Source organism: Mus caroli, unplaced genomic scaffold, assembly GCF_978045245.1.
Source record: "Mus caroli unplaced genomic scaffold, Mus_caroli_1 scaffold_3, whole genome shotgun sequence".
NCBI classification, from domain to species: domain Eukaryota; kingdom Metazoa; phylum Chordata; class Mammalia; order Rodentia; family Muridae; genus Mus; species Mus caroli.
In genome coordinates this window covers 74,528,229-74,541,874 of record NW_028227258.1, presented here as the reverse complement: position 1 = coordinate 74,541,874, position 13,646 = coordinate 74,528,229, and positions in this window count along the sequence as shown.

The following is a 13,646-nucleotide window of genomic DNA, read 5'->3' as shown; positions in this document are numbered from 1 at the left end:
GTTCTGTTGGATATTTTTTTTAGGCTATTTATATCACGGAAATTTTTCTTTCTCCTTCAATCATGGAAGATAGTTTTTCTGGGTATAGTATTCTAGGTTAGCATCATAGTCTTTTAGGACTTGGAATGCATTGCTCCAGCTTACTCTGATCTGTTATCCTTTATATGTGACTTACATTTTTTTCTTTTACTGCTTTCAGTACACTTTCTTTATCATATATATTTACTGTTCTATGATATGCTTTGGGAATTTTTTTATGGTTCTGTCTATTTAGTGTTCCATGTGCTTCTTGTATTTGTATGGGTGTATTTCTTTCCTACATTTGGGGAAGTTTTTCTTCTATGATCTTGTTGAAGATCTGGCCAATGCCATCAACTTGGGATTTTTCTCATCTATGTCTATAATTTGAAGGTTTGGCTTTTTCATGGTGTCCTACATTTTCTTTGTGAGATTTTCCTGTTCTGTTTTGTTTTGTTACTTTTTTTATTTTTCTAGTTCATTTGGTCTAGATCCTCTACTTTATTTTGGAGAACTAATATTCTATATTCTGCTTGATTCATTTGACTTGTAAAGTTCTACTGTGAATTTCTACTTTAGCTATTATTATCTTTTTCAATTCTATCTTCATTTCAGCTTGAGTCTTCCTCAATATTTCTATCTCCTGATTGAATTCTGTTCTCAAGCCTTGGATTATCTTTCTCATTTCCATCAGCCTTATGGTTTCTTGAAACCACCAGTTTGTGGTTTCTTGGACATCAGTCAAACAATTATTTTTCTTAAGCTCTTTGTTCTTGATTTCAGCAAGCTGGTTCTTTGTTTTATCTTTAAACTCCTTGTGCTCTTTGAGGAAGTTTATGATGGTTCTTTCAAATTCTGTGTTCTGAGATTCATCTAGGTAATTCTCACTGTCAAACATTTCTACAAAACGGGTACATTTTAGAGAGAAGATGGTGATTTGATTCTTCATACTGTTATTGCAATGCGTAGAGCACGAGAACTACCTTTGTTAGTTCAAGTTTCCTATGGACAGAAAATGTTGGGGTGGAAGGGAAGATGTGGGTGCAGGTTGGATCTAGATGTTAGAAATGGCTTAGTGGAATTGAAGTCAGGTAGACAGAGGGAACTGGGATGGAATAGAAGATGTGTTTCCTGTTCCAATCATGGAGTGATGGGTAGAAAGGTTGGATATGGCATGGAAGAGTCCTATAGTTTGGGGATATGTAGTGAGAGGATCCTGCCTAGGGATCTTTTACAGTGAAGGCAGGATATGTTGGTGGGAAGGTTAAGAGATCAAGGCTAAATCCTCTGGATTGTGGAAAGGGTATAAATGGGAGGTCAGGGATACTCACTAGACTAGACCCTTGAGGAAGACATGGGAAATCTGGATATTTGGGGAAGTCTCATCTTCACAAAGATGGGATATCTTTTGAGGTTGTAGAGTTGGCCCAACAAGGAACTGGGGGGGGGGGCAGGGGCTTTGGGTAGGGCAGATTCCAGCAGAAACCTAGAGCTTGGATGTGGTATAGGCAGTTTAGTCAGAGTAGGCCAAGGCACAGAATGTGAGACCCAGGCTAGAGCCTGGAGGAGGACATGGGAAGCCTGGGTGCCTAATGGGGTAGTGTAGAAAAGGCTTAGAGTGGATCTATTCAGTTTCAGGTAGCACAAAATTTGATAGAAGCCTAGATGTTAGCTACAGTGCGAGCAAGAGTCTCTAGTCTTCCATTTTATTTTCCTTCCAAGCCCAATACCCTGAAGACAAGTTTGTATGTAACTATAGTTCAAGGCCAGGGGCTGGCCCCTGTTCAATGTACCAGGTTAAGCTACTTACCAAAGAAAGCAAAGAAAAGTAAGATGAGAGGCAAGAAAATATTTTATCAAAACAGTTGTTTAGAGAGGCACAAAACACTGGAGCCCACCTTCATGGTCCTGGCATGAGTTTTAACATTAAATAGAGGAAGAATTGAGGCAGTGATGAGAAGCACATTTAAGTAAGCCATCTTGGTCCAAGAGTGTTCCAGCTACTCACTCTCTACAGTCTGATTCAGCCATGTGGCCCAAAGAAGTCCTTCTTGCTAAGGGAGCAGTCTTGTTCCCCATGAGATGATTGCTCCTACTTAGGCTATCTCATGATGGAATGATTTGTTTGTAGGTTCTGATGTGTCTGGAATACAAGATGAACACAGATTTAGAATCTTGATGAGGGTGTGGCAGCATTCTTTGATTACACACGTTTGTTTCTTTAGCCTTGAAGAGAGCTGAGAGTATTATCATTTTTGAGACAGTTTTAAGCCTGCCTTCTGACTGGTGATTCTCCAGCCTCAGCCTCCTATGTCTAGAATTATAGCAATGCATCACACGGCTGCTCAGACAGATGCTCCTTCGGTAATTAGCATGCCTAAGTTAACTGTCCAGCTAAGCATAAAGTTTGAAGGAACAGGGGTGGGGAAACAATGAAAACTGAAGTCCCAAAAGCCAGACTTTCACTCAGCTCTGAGTCACCTTACAGGCCCCAGATAGGAGTTGGTGCTTTTCATTAAGAGCAATGTCTAAGAGCCTGTTATAGATTCCCTTTAATATATTTCTCCTGCTAAAGAGCATCCAGAAATGGAATGCTCTCCATTTTGTCACAAAAGCTCCCTATTTTAAATGACGCTGAAGAGCTCACTGATCATTCCACAGCCCTATTTCACAAATGTGCTCTATCCAGTCCACTAAGCTGCATGAAACTCCCTGGGTGTTCATTGCTGGCTGGGGTTCTTTCTAATACAACAGTCAAAGCCTTCCCACCATTCAGCTCATGAGCTCTTACTATTTTGTTTCTTTTCTTTTTTTAAAACTTCATACAAGAATATATTGTATGTTGAGCATTCATTCCCCCACCCCCACCCTCTGACTCAGGGCTTCTTTCTCACCAGTCCCCTGATAGTTTCATTTCTCCTTTCACAACACACACACAGACACAAACACACACATACACACACTTAATGTGGTTCAGTGACAGAATGCTAAATGAGACCAACCACATCATATTTGCATAGGATCTTTTAGTTCTAGAAACTGTTTGTTCTTTTATAAAAGAGGGTTTTCATTGAGTTTCCTGAATCTGGAGGCTGAGTCTTTTCACTGGGAGCTGGAAACTCCTCACATACAAGAGTCACATTTGTTCCTTTGAGCCTGCGTCTTACTCCACAATACATACTCTCCTGAACATTCCAAACTGGTGGTCACCTCCTCTGGTCTTTAGGGTTTGCTAAGAACCATTATGAAATAATCCCCAGTGTGTTAACACTTCTTCTAGGCTCTGCCCCACAGTTACCAGGCAACAGCCAGGTATGCCTGACTCATTATAAAAGGGGCTACTTGCCCCCTTCTCACTCTCTTGCTCTCTTACTCTTGCTCTCTTACCCTCTTCCCTCTCTGTCCCTTCTCTTCCCCATTCCCCTCCCCCTTCTCTCCACATGTTCATGGCTGGCTTCTACTCTTCTACTCCTCTCTATTTTCTCTCTCTCTCTCTCTCTCTCTCTCTCTCTCTCTCTCTCTCTCTCTCTCTCTCTCTTCTCTCTCCCTCTCTCTCTCCCTCCCTCCCTCCCTCCCTTCTCAACTTTCAACTCTCTCTCAACTCCCTTCCTCATGCCCTAAATAAACTCTACTCTATACTATATCCATCCTGTGACTGGTCTCTCAGGGGGACGGGATGCTTCAGCATGGGCCCACAAAGGCACCCCCTTCCCAGCAGCATACTGTGCCTCTACCAAACATATCCCTGACTTCTCTTTCTTTCTTTCTTTCTTTCTTTCTTTCTTTCTTTCTTTCTTTCTTTCTTTCTTTTTTTGTTTTATGAAACACAACATCCAGGGCCAGGCAGCTGTCAGAGAGGAGGAAGAAGCAATACCCAGGAATGATCAGGAGGTTTTCTGCACACTGTTACTCTCATCCAACTTTTTCATATTTTATAGGAAAATAGATGATAAAATGTCATGCATAGATTTAAGACATACCCAGGACCTGAAAGGGCCTCTGCTTAGTGGGAATGAACCTGGAAAGGAGCCCCTGAGCCAGAAGAGAAGTGTACACCAACAACTCTCCTTGCTCACTGGAGAAGCCCAGGCCAGTGCAGCCCTCTCCATCTCAGACTCCAGAGTCTAGCTGACCCCTCTTCCACAGCACGCTTCAAGACAGTGTGATATCCTGTGTTTCAGGCATGGATACCACGGTGTGAAATCCTCACTTCTCTGCTCCAGGACAAGGTCTGACATCTGTCTCCATCCCTTTCCCCTTCAGCCTCAGTCTCTCCCTCTTGAGAAGACCTAGGGCCTCACCCATTTGTAGCATAGAGTGCCTGAGCTTGGATCCTCAGCCTCCTCTTCACTGTAAGCTAGTTGCATCTCTCCCTTCATTCTGATTTTGTAAATGTTAACAGATATTAAATGTCCTAAAGAAAGGCTAGAGAGATGGCTCAGTGGTTAAGGGCACTGACCACTCTTCTAGAGGTCCCCAGTTCAATTCCCAGCAACCACATGGTAGCTCACAACCATCTGTTTTGTGATCTAATGCCCTCTTCTGGCCTGCAGGTATGCATGCAGATAGAGTGCTAATAGACATAAAATAATATCGAGGAATATTAGATCTTGTCACAAGCCATTTCTGCATCTACCAAGTTGACCATGTGATTTATGTCCATGAGTCTATTTAATTTATAATATTTATTGATTTATTATATTCTGAACATCCCTGAATTTCTGGGATAAACTCAACTTCATCGTGGTAATGGCCTTTCTGATGTATTCTTAAACTTGAGTTGCAAGTATTTTACTAATCTATTATTGTCTAATATTGTCAGGGAAACTGGTCTGTCTGTAATTTTATTTTGGTGAATCTTTATCTTTTGATAGCAGAGTAATACCAACTTCATTATAAGAGTTTAATAATGTTTCTTCCTTTCCTAATTCCCTCTTTAGTTGGGAAATTTTTAATTTCAGTTTATTGTAGGTTATTTTCATTTGATTATAGGAATTTTTTCATTTCCTTCTTGACTTTTTTTTCATGGACCCATTTGTCATTTGTTACTGCATTGCTTAATCCCCTGAGTTTGTGCGTGCTCCAGGGTTTCTCTTGCTGTGGATTTGTAGCCTTATTCCCTAAATAGGATATTAAATATTAGAGCTCTTGTATCCGGGCTATTCCCACTCAAGAGAAGGAGTTCAGGAAGAGTTCTTCATGAATTTGAAATTTGTATTGAGCCAATAGACCTGGCAGGGGACACATACTCTTATAACTACAAATCTCGAGGTAGCCTCAAGCTGAGTGAGCACAGGGTTTATAAAGGTAAAAAATAAAATAAAATAAAATAAAATAAAAATAAAAGCACAAGCTTGTTATCTCCCATTGACGTAGCTATAATGGCTGTTAGCAAGCATGACAGGATGTGGACCTTTAATAAAAGCAGGGCACAGCTGTGTCTCCATAGTATTTCTGTTTGAGAGATGAGCAGAAAGCCTTGTAGTTACAGAAGCAGAACAATGCAGGTTAGCAGAAGTTCCTGTCAGTACCATACATGCCTGAGAGTCAGGCAGACCTCAGCTTTAGCAGTTACATCTCTCTCATCTCTGAGCAACCACAGCTGTTTGATATTACCACTATGGTGCTGTACTACTACCCAATAATAACTATGGCCCCTTTGGCTGCAATAACTGTTGGGAGATAAACAACCAAGGATAGTATGGAGTGAGACCATATCTTAGTTACTAAGATTAAGAGTTGGAGGAAGCTGGGCAGTGGTGGCGCACGCCTTTAATCTCAGCACTTAGGAGGCAGAGACAGGCGGATTTCTGAGTTCAAGGCCAGCCTGGTCTACAGAGTGAGTTCCAGGACAGCCAGGGCTACACAGAGAAACCCTGTCTCGAAAAGAAAACAAAAACAAAAAAACAAAAAAAGGAAGAAACTCATTCCTTCATTAAAAAAAAAAGAGTTGGAGAAAAATAAAAATTAAATATTAGACTGACATTGAAATGAGAAAAAAGTGGTGGCTAATGTATCTAGGAGGAGGAAGACGAGATATTGTTAGTTAGGGTCCACAGATGTAGAGACGGTTAGCACTATGGAAGGTTATAATTAAGAAATAAATAGCTAAGGGGATAATAATGAGCAAAAGAGAAGATGTGGGAATAAAAGAAGTAATAGCTGGGGCTGGAGAGATGGCTCAGTGGTTAAGAGCACTGACTGTTCTTCTAGAGGTCCTGAGTTCAATCCCCAGCAACCACATGGTGGCTCACAACCGTCTGTAATGAGATCTGATGCCCTCTTCTGGTGTGTCCGAGTATAGCAACGGTATACTCATATACGTAAAATAATTAGATCTTTTTAAAAGGGGGGCAGGGGTAATAGTTAAACTGAAGGATAAATAATGCCTTAGAGTAAATCGTGCAGAAAACCACAAGCAACAGCTCTGACTGTAAGCTGAGCAATGTTCAACAGAGGTAAAACCATCACGAGACCTATCTGAGAAAGTGAAATTTAAGTAACAGGAAATAATAAATTAAAGACTACATATGGGGCTAACCGTGGACACAGCTGTGTGGACGTGAAGGGTAACATGTCCAGACGCGTCTGGTTCTAGCAGTTGCTATGCCGTGCTGGACGGTGGGGAGTCAGGTGAGGACCTGCGGTGTCTGAAGCTTCAGCATTCTGGGGGTCTCTTCTGGGTCTTTTGTGCATCCACATTAATTTTAGAAATTTTCATCTAGGTCTATGAAGATATTATTGGAGTATTTAGGAAGACTATATTAAATGTATGGGTGCTTTAAGTTGCGTGACTATTTTTTTTTATTAATCCTGCCAATCTGAGAATGTGGGAGGAGTCTTTCCATTGTCTATCATCTTCATGTTCTTTGGTGCCTTACAATTTTCACTGAGGAAACCTCTCACGTCCTCACCTAGGTTTGTTCCTAGGCCTTTGTTTTTTAAGCGACTGTAAATGGGATTTCTTTTTCCTCCTAGTTTCTTTCTCAGCAAGTTTGTCATTGGCATACAGAAAAGCTAATAATTTTGTATGTGCTGGCTTTATTACCTCCTATTTTGCTGGAAGTGTTTATTGGATCTAGCTGTTTCCTGATGAAATCTTAGGGTGTTGTTGTTGTTGTTGTTTGCTTTAGTTAAAGAGATGCAAATAGGGATGAGTTGACTTCTTGTTTCCTGTGTGTGTCCCTTTCATTTATTTCTTTTATTTTCTTGCTAAGACTGCAAACACTATATTGAATGAATGAATGAATGAATGATTTATTTATTTATTTAATAATATCCTTCCTTGTCTCTTTCCATGTCTTAAAGGAAACTCTCTGACCTTTCTCATTTTGAGCAATGATTGTTAGAGTTTGAGAGATTAACTCAGAAGCCAGGTTGGGTCTTCTCACTCTTTCCTTTCATTTGCCTCATGGTTTATTAGTTGTGTGTTCTCAAAGAACCATTTTTTTATAGATGCATTTGGTACTTTTATTAATTTTATATATTATTCTTTTATTCTCTGTTTCATTAATGTCTGCCCTGATCTTTATTTTTCCTTGACATCTGCCAGTCTGGGGCTTGGATGTACATGTTTTTCTAGGACGCTGAGGTGCATCATTAGACACTGTTGGACAAGCTGGGCCACAGCCTGAAAGCCATTCTAATACATCCCTTTCTGTAAATGATAGATAGACAGATAGATAGATAGATAGATAGATAGATAGATAGATAGATAGATACATAGATAGATAGATAGACAGACAGACAGACAGACAGATAGATAGATAGATACATAGATAGATAGATAGATAGATAGATAGATAGATAGATAGATAGATCAGCTCTGCTGCTTCAGAGAACCCTGACTAATACAAGGATTGAGAGACTTAATGATGTTTAGATGCCAGTGCAATCAAAAGAAATACATATATTTAGTGCAACATCTAAAAAAAAGTCAGGGTTTTTTTTTTCCAGAAAAAAAAAAAAGCACTTAAAATCCATATGGAATTTCAAAAGACCATTTGTGCTGCCTCAAGAAAGTATCTATTACTGAACAAATTATTGTTGCCTAGCAGTTTCCTCTGAATTGAAACATTGCAGGAGAGGGGAGGAAGACTGTGAGACTCAGAAGGTTAGCAGCCTTCTTCCTATGTCTGGGAGAGCTGAACCCGCTGAAACCTGCAAGATTTACGAGGCCCTCTGCAGAGGGGCAGGGCAGTAAACATCTGCTGGGGAAGGAGACTGAGGCGCTGAAAGGAGATTCCTGGGAGTGTAGAGCTGCCCGGTAAGCTGTGCAGGGAGCCCCAGGGTGCAGCTTTCTAAGTCACCGCCCACTTTGGGGTAGGGATTTTACATCATGCAGATGCAAGTGACTCCTCACCCAAAGCTGCTGTCAGTGACCCCACGAAGATTTCACTGGATCACCAAGTTGAACTTTGATGCAATTGTTTCTTTGGTGTGTTGTGGCTGCCTTTCTCAATGCACGGAGGACGTATGATGTTCCTCTTGTTGAATAAGTCTTAAGCCCAATTAGAATAAACAAAGGACAGACAGCAACATTTAAAAGGTGACAGAGACAATCACGCAGGACCTGAGACTGCTCTGATTGGGGAGAGAGAAAACCGGCCTACATAGGCCCACAAGCCTCATCCAATCAGAAAAGCACCAGGGCAGCTGGGGCGCAGGGTCTGCTGACACTCTCCAGCTACCCACAACACCTGCCACAGGATCTTAAGACTTCTGGTGAGTGGAACACAGCTTCTGCTCCAATCCAATTGCGCGCGGGACCTGAGACTGCATTAGTTAGGGAAGCAGAAACCGGCCTGAGTAGGGCCACAGGCCTCATCCGGCCGGATCAGCGCCTGGGTAGCTGGAGCACAGGGTTGCCTGACACCCGCCAGCTACCCACGACCCCCGCCGCAGGATTTTGGGACTGCTGGTGAGTGGAACACAGCTTCTGCTCCAATCTTTAAACAGTGACAACGATAACAACTAACCCCAGAGATTACCAGATGGCGAAAGGTAAACATAATAATCTTACTAACAGAAACCAAGACCACTCACCATCATCAGAACCCAGCACCCCCACTTCGCCCAGTCCAGGGCACCCCAACACACCGGAAAAGCTAGACACGGATCTAAAAGCATATCTCCTGATGATGGTAGAGGACTTCAAGAAGGACTTTAATAACACACTTAAAGAAATACAGGAGAACAATGCTAAACAGGCAGAAGACACTAAAGAGGAAGCACAAAAATCCCTTAAAGAATTGCAGGAGAACACTGCTAAAGAGTTACAAATCCTTAAAGAAAAACAGGACAACATAATCAAACAGGTAGAAGTCCTTACAGAAAAACAGGAAAACACATCCAAACAGATGATGGAAATGAACAAAACCATACTAGACCTAAAAAGGGAAGTAGACACAATAAAGAAAACCCAAAATGAGGCAACACTGGAGATAGAAACCCTAGGAAAGAAATCTGGAACCATAGATACCAGCATCAGCAACAGAATACAAGAGATGGAAGAGAGAATCTCAGGTGCAGAAGATTCCATAGAGAACATCGGCACAACAATCAAGGAAAATGTAAAATGCAAAAAGATCCTAACTCAAAACATCCAAGAAATACAGGACACAATGAGAAGACCAAACCTACGGATAATTGGAGTGGATGAGAATGAAGATTTTCAACTCAAAGGACCAGCAAACATCTTCAACAAAATTATAGAAGAAAACTTCCCAAATCTAAAGAAAGAGATGCCCATGAACATACAAGAAGCCTACAGAACTCCAAATAGACTGGACCAGAAAAGAAATACCTCCCGACACATAATAATCAGAACAACAAATGCTCTAAATAAAGATAGAATACTAAAAGCAGTAAGAGAAAAAGGCCAAGTAACATATAAAGGCAAGCCTATCAGAATTACACCAGATTTTTCACCAGAGACTATGAAAGCCAGAAGATCCTGGACGGATGTTATACAGACACTAAAAGAACACAAACTCCAGCCCAGGCTACTATACCCAGCCAAACTCTCAATTAACATAGATGGAGAAACCAAAGTATTCCACGACAAAACCAAATTCACACATTATCTCTCCACGAATCCAGCCCTTCAAAGGATAATAACAGAAAAAAAAAAACAATACAAGGACAGGAACCACGCCCTAGAAACAACAAGAAGGTAATCCCTCAACAAACCTAAAAGAAGACAGCCACAAGAACAAAATGCCAACTTTAACAACAAAAATAACAGGAAACAACAATTACTTTTCCTTAATATCTCTTAATATCAATGGACTCAACTCCCCGATAAAAAGACATAGACTAACAAACTGGCTACACAAACAAGACCCAACATTTTGCTGCTTACAGGAAACTCATCTCAGAGAAAAGGATAGACACTACCTCAGAATGAAAGGCTGGAAAACAATTTTCCAAGCAAATGGCATGAAGAAACAAGCTGGAGTAGCCATTCTAATATCTGATAAGATTGACTTCCAACCCAAAGTCATTAAAAAAGACAGGGAGGGACACTTCATACTCATCAAAGGTAAAATCCTCCAAGAGGAACTATCAATCCTGAATATCTATGCTCCAAATACAAAGGCAGCCACATTCATTAAAGAAACTTTAGTAAAGCTCAAAGCACACATTGCACCTCATACAATAATAGTGGGTGACTTCAACACACCACTTTCACCAATGGACAGATCATGGAAACAGAAACTAAACAGGGACACAGAGAAACTAAGAGAAATTATGAATCAAATGGATCTGGCAGATATCTACAGAACATTCTATCCTAAAACAAAAGGATATACCTTCTTCTCAGCACCTCATGGTACCTTCTCCAAAATTGACCACATAATTGGTCACAAAACAGGCCTCAACAGATACAAAAATATTGAAATTGTCCCATGCATCCTATCAGATCACCATGGACTAAGGCTGATCTTCAATAACTAAATAATAGAAAGCCAACCTTCACGTGGAAACTGAACAACACTCTTCTCAATGATACCTTGGTCAAGGAAGGAATAAAGAAAGAAATTAAGGACTTTTTACAGTTCAATGAAAATGAAGCCACAACATACCCAAATTTATGGGATGCAATGAAAGCATTTCTAAGAGGAAAACTCATAGCTCTGAGTGCCTCAAAAAGGAAACTAGAGAGAGCACACATTAGCAGCTTGACAACACACCTAAAAGCACTAGAACAAAAGGAAGCAAATTCACCCAAGAGGAGTAGACGGCAGGAAATAATCAAACTCAGGGGTGAAATAAACCAAGTGGAAACAAGAAAAACTATTCAAAGAATCAACCAATCAAGGAGCTGGTTCTTTGAGAAAATCAACAAGATAGATAAACCCTTAGCCAGACTCACTAGAGGGCACAGGGAAAGCATCCTAATTAACAAAATCAGAAATGAAAAAGGAGACATAACAACAGATCCTGAAGACATCCAAAACACCATCAGATCCTTCTACCAAAGGCTATACTCAACAAAACTGGAGAACCTGGATGAAATGGAGAAGTTCCTAGACAGATACCAAGTACCAAAGTTGAATCAAGATCAGGTTAATGATCTAAACAGCCCTATATCCCCCAAAGAAATAGAAGCAGTCATTAATAGTCTCCCAACTAAAAAAAGCCCAGGACCAGATGGGTTTAGTGCAGAGTTCTATCAGACCTTCAAATAAGATCTAATCCCAGTTCTTCACAAACTATTCCACAAAATAGAAACAGAAGGTACTCTACCCAACTCATTCTATGAAACCACAATTACTCTGATACCTAAACCACAAAAAGACCCAACAAAGATAGAAAACTTCAGACCAATATCCCTTATGAATATTGATGCAAAAATCCTCAATAAAGTTCTTGCTAACCGAATCCAAGAACACATCAAAACAATCATCCATCCTGACCAAGTAGGTTTCATCCCAGGGATGCAGGGATGGTTCAATATACGGAAATCCATCAACGTAATCCAGTATATAAACAAACTCAAAGACAAAAACCACATGGTCATCTCCTTAGATGCGGAAAAAGCATTTGACAAGATCCAACACCCATTCATGATAAAAGTCTTGGAAAGATCAGGAATTCAAGGCCCATACCTAAACATGATAAAAGCAATCTACAGCAAACCAGTAGCCAACATCAAAGTAAATGGTCAGAAGCTTGAAGCAATCCCTCTAAAATCAGGGACTAGACAAGGCTGTCCACTTTCTCCATACCTATTCAACATTGTACTTGAAGTCCTAGCCAGAGCAATTCGACAACAAAAGGAGATCAAAGGGATACAAATTGGAAAAGATGAAGTCAAAATATCACTTTTTGCAGATGATATGATAGTATATATAAGTGACCCTAAAAATTCCACCAGAGAACTCCTAAGCCTGATAAACAGCTTCGGTGAAGTAGCTGGATATAAAATTAACTCAAACAAATCAATGGCCTTTCTCTACACAAAGAATAAACAGGCTGAGAAAGAAATTAGGGAAACAACACCCTTCTCAATAGTCACAAATAATATAAAATATCTTGGCGTGACTCTAACTAAGGAAGTGAAAGATCTGTATAATAAAAACTTCAAGTCTCTGAAGAAAGAAATTATAGAAGATCTCAGAAGATGGAAAGATCTCCCATGCTCATGGATTGGCAGGATCAACATTGTAAAAATGGCTATCTTGCCAAAAGCAATCTACAGATTCAATGCAATCCCCATCAAAATTCCAAATCAATTCTTCAACGAATTAGAAAGTGCAATCTGCAAATTCATCTGGAATAACAAAAAACCTAGGATAGCAAAAACTCTTCTCAAGGATAAAAGAACTTCTGGTGGAATCACCATGCCGGACCTAAAGCTCTACTACAGAGCAATTGTGATAAAAACTGCATGGTACTGGTATAGTGACAGACAAATAGACCAATGGAATAGAATTGAAGACCCAGAAATGAACCCACACACCTATGGTCACTTGATCTTCGACAAGGGAGCTAAAAACATCCAGTGGAAGAAAGACAGCATTTTCAACAAATGGTGCTGGCACAACTGGTTGTTAACATGTAGAAGAATGCGAATCGATCCATTCCTATCTCCTTGTACTAAGATCAAGTCTAAGTGGATCAAGGAACTTCACATAAAACCAGAGACACTGAAACTTATAGAGGAGAAAGTGGGGAAAAGCCTTGAAGATATGGGCACAGGGGAAAAATTCCTGAATAGAACAGTAATGGCTTGTGCTGTAAGATCGAGAATTGACAAGTGGGACCTCATGAAACTACAAAGCTTCTGCAAGGCTAAAGACACCATCAATAAGACAAAAAAAACCACCAACAGATTGGGAAAGGATCTTCACCTATCCTAAATCAGATAAGGGACTAATATCCAATATATATAAAGAACTCAAGAAGGTGGACTCCAGAAAGTCAAATAACCCCATTAAAAAATGGGGCTCAGAACTGAACAAAGAATTCTCACCTGAGGAATACCGAATGGCAGAGAAACACCTGAAAAAATGTTCAACATCCTTAATCATCAGGGAAATGCAAATCAAAACAACCCTGAGATTCCACCTCACACCAGCCAGAATGGCTAAGATCAAAAATTCAGGTGACAGCAGATGCTG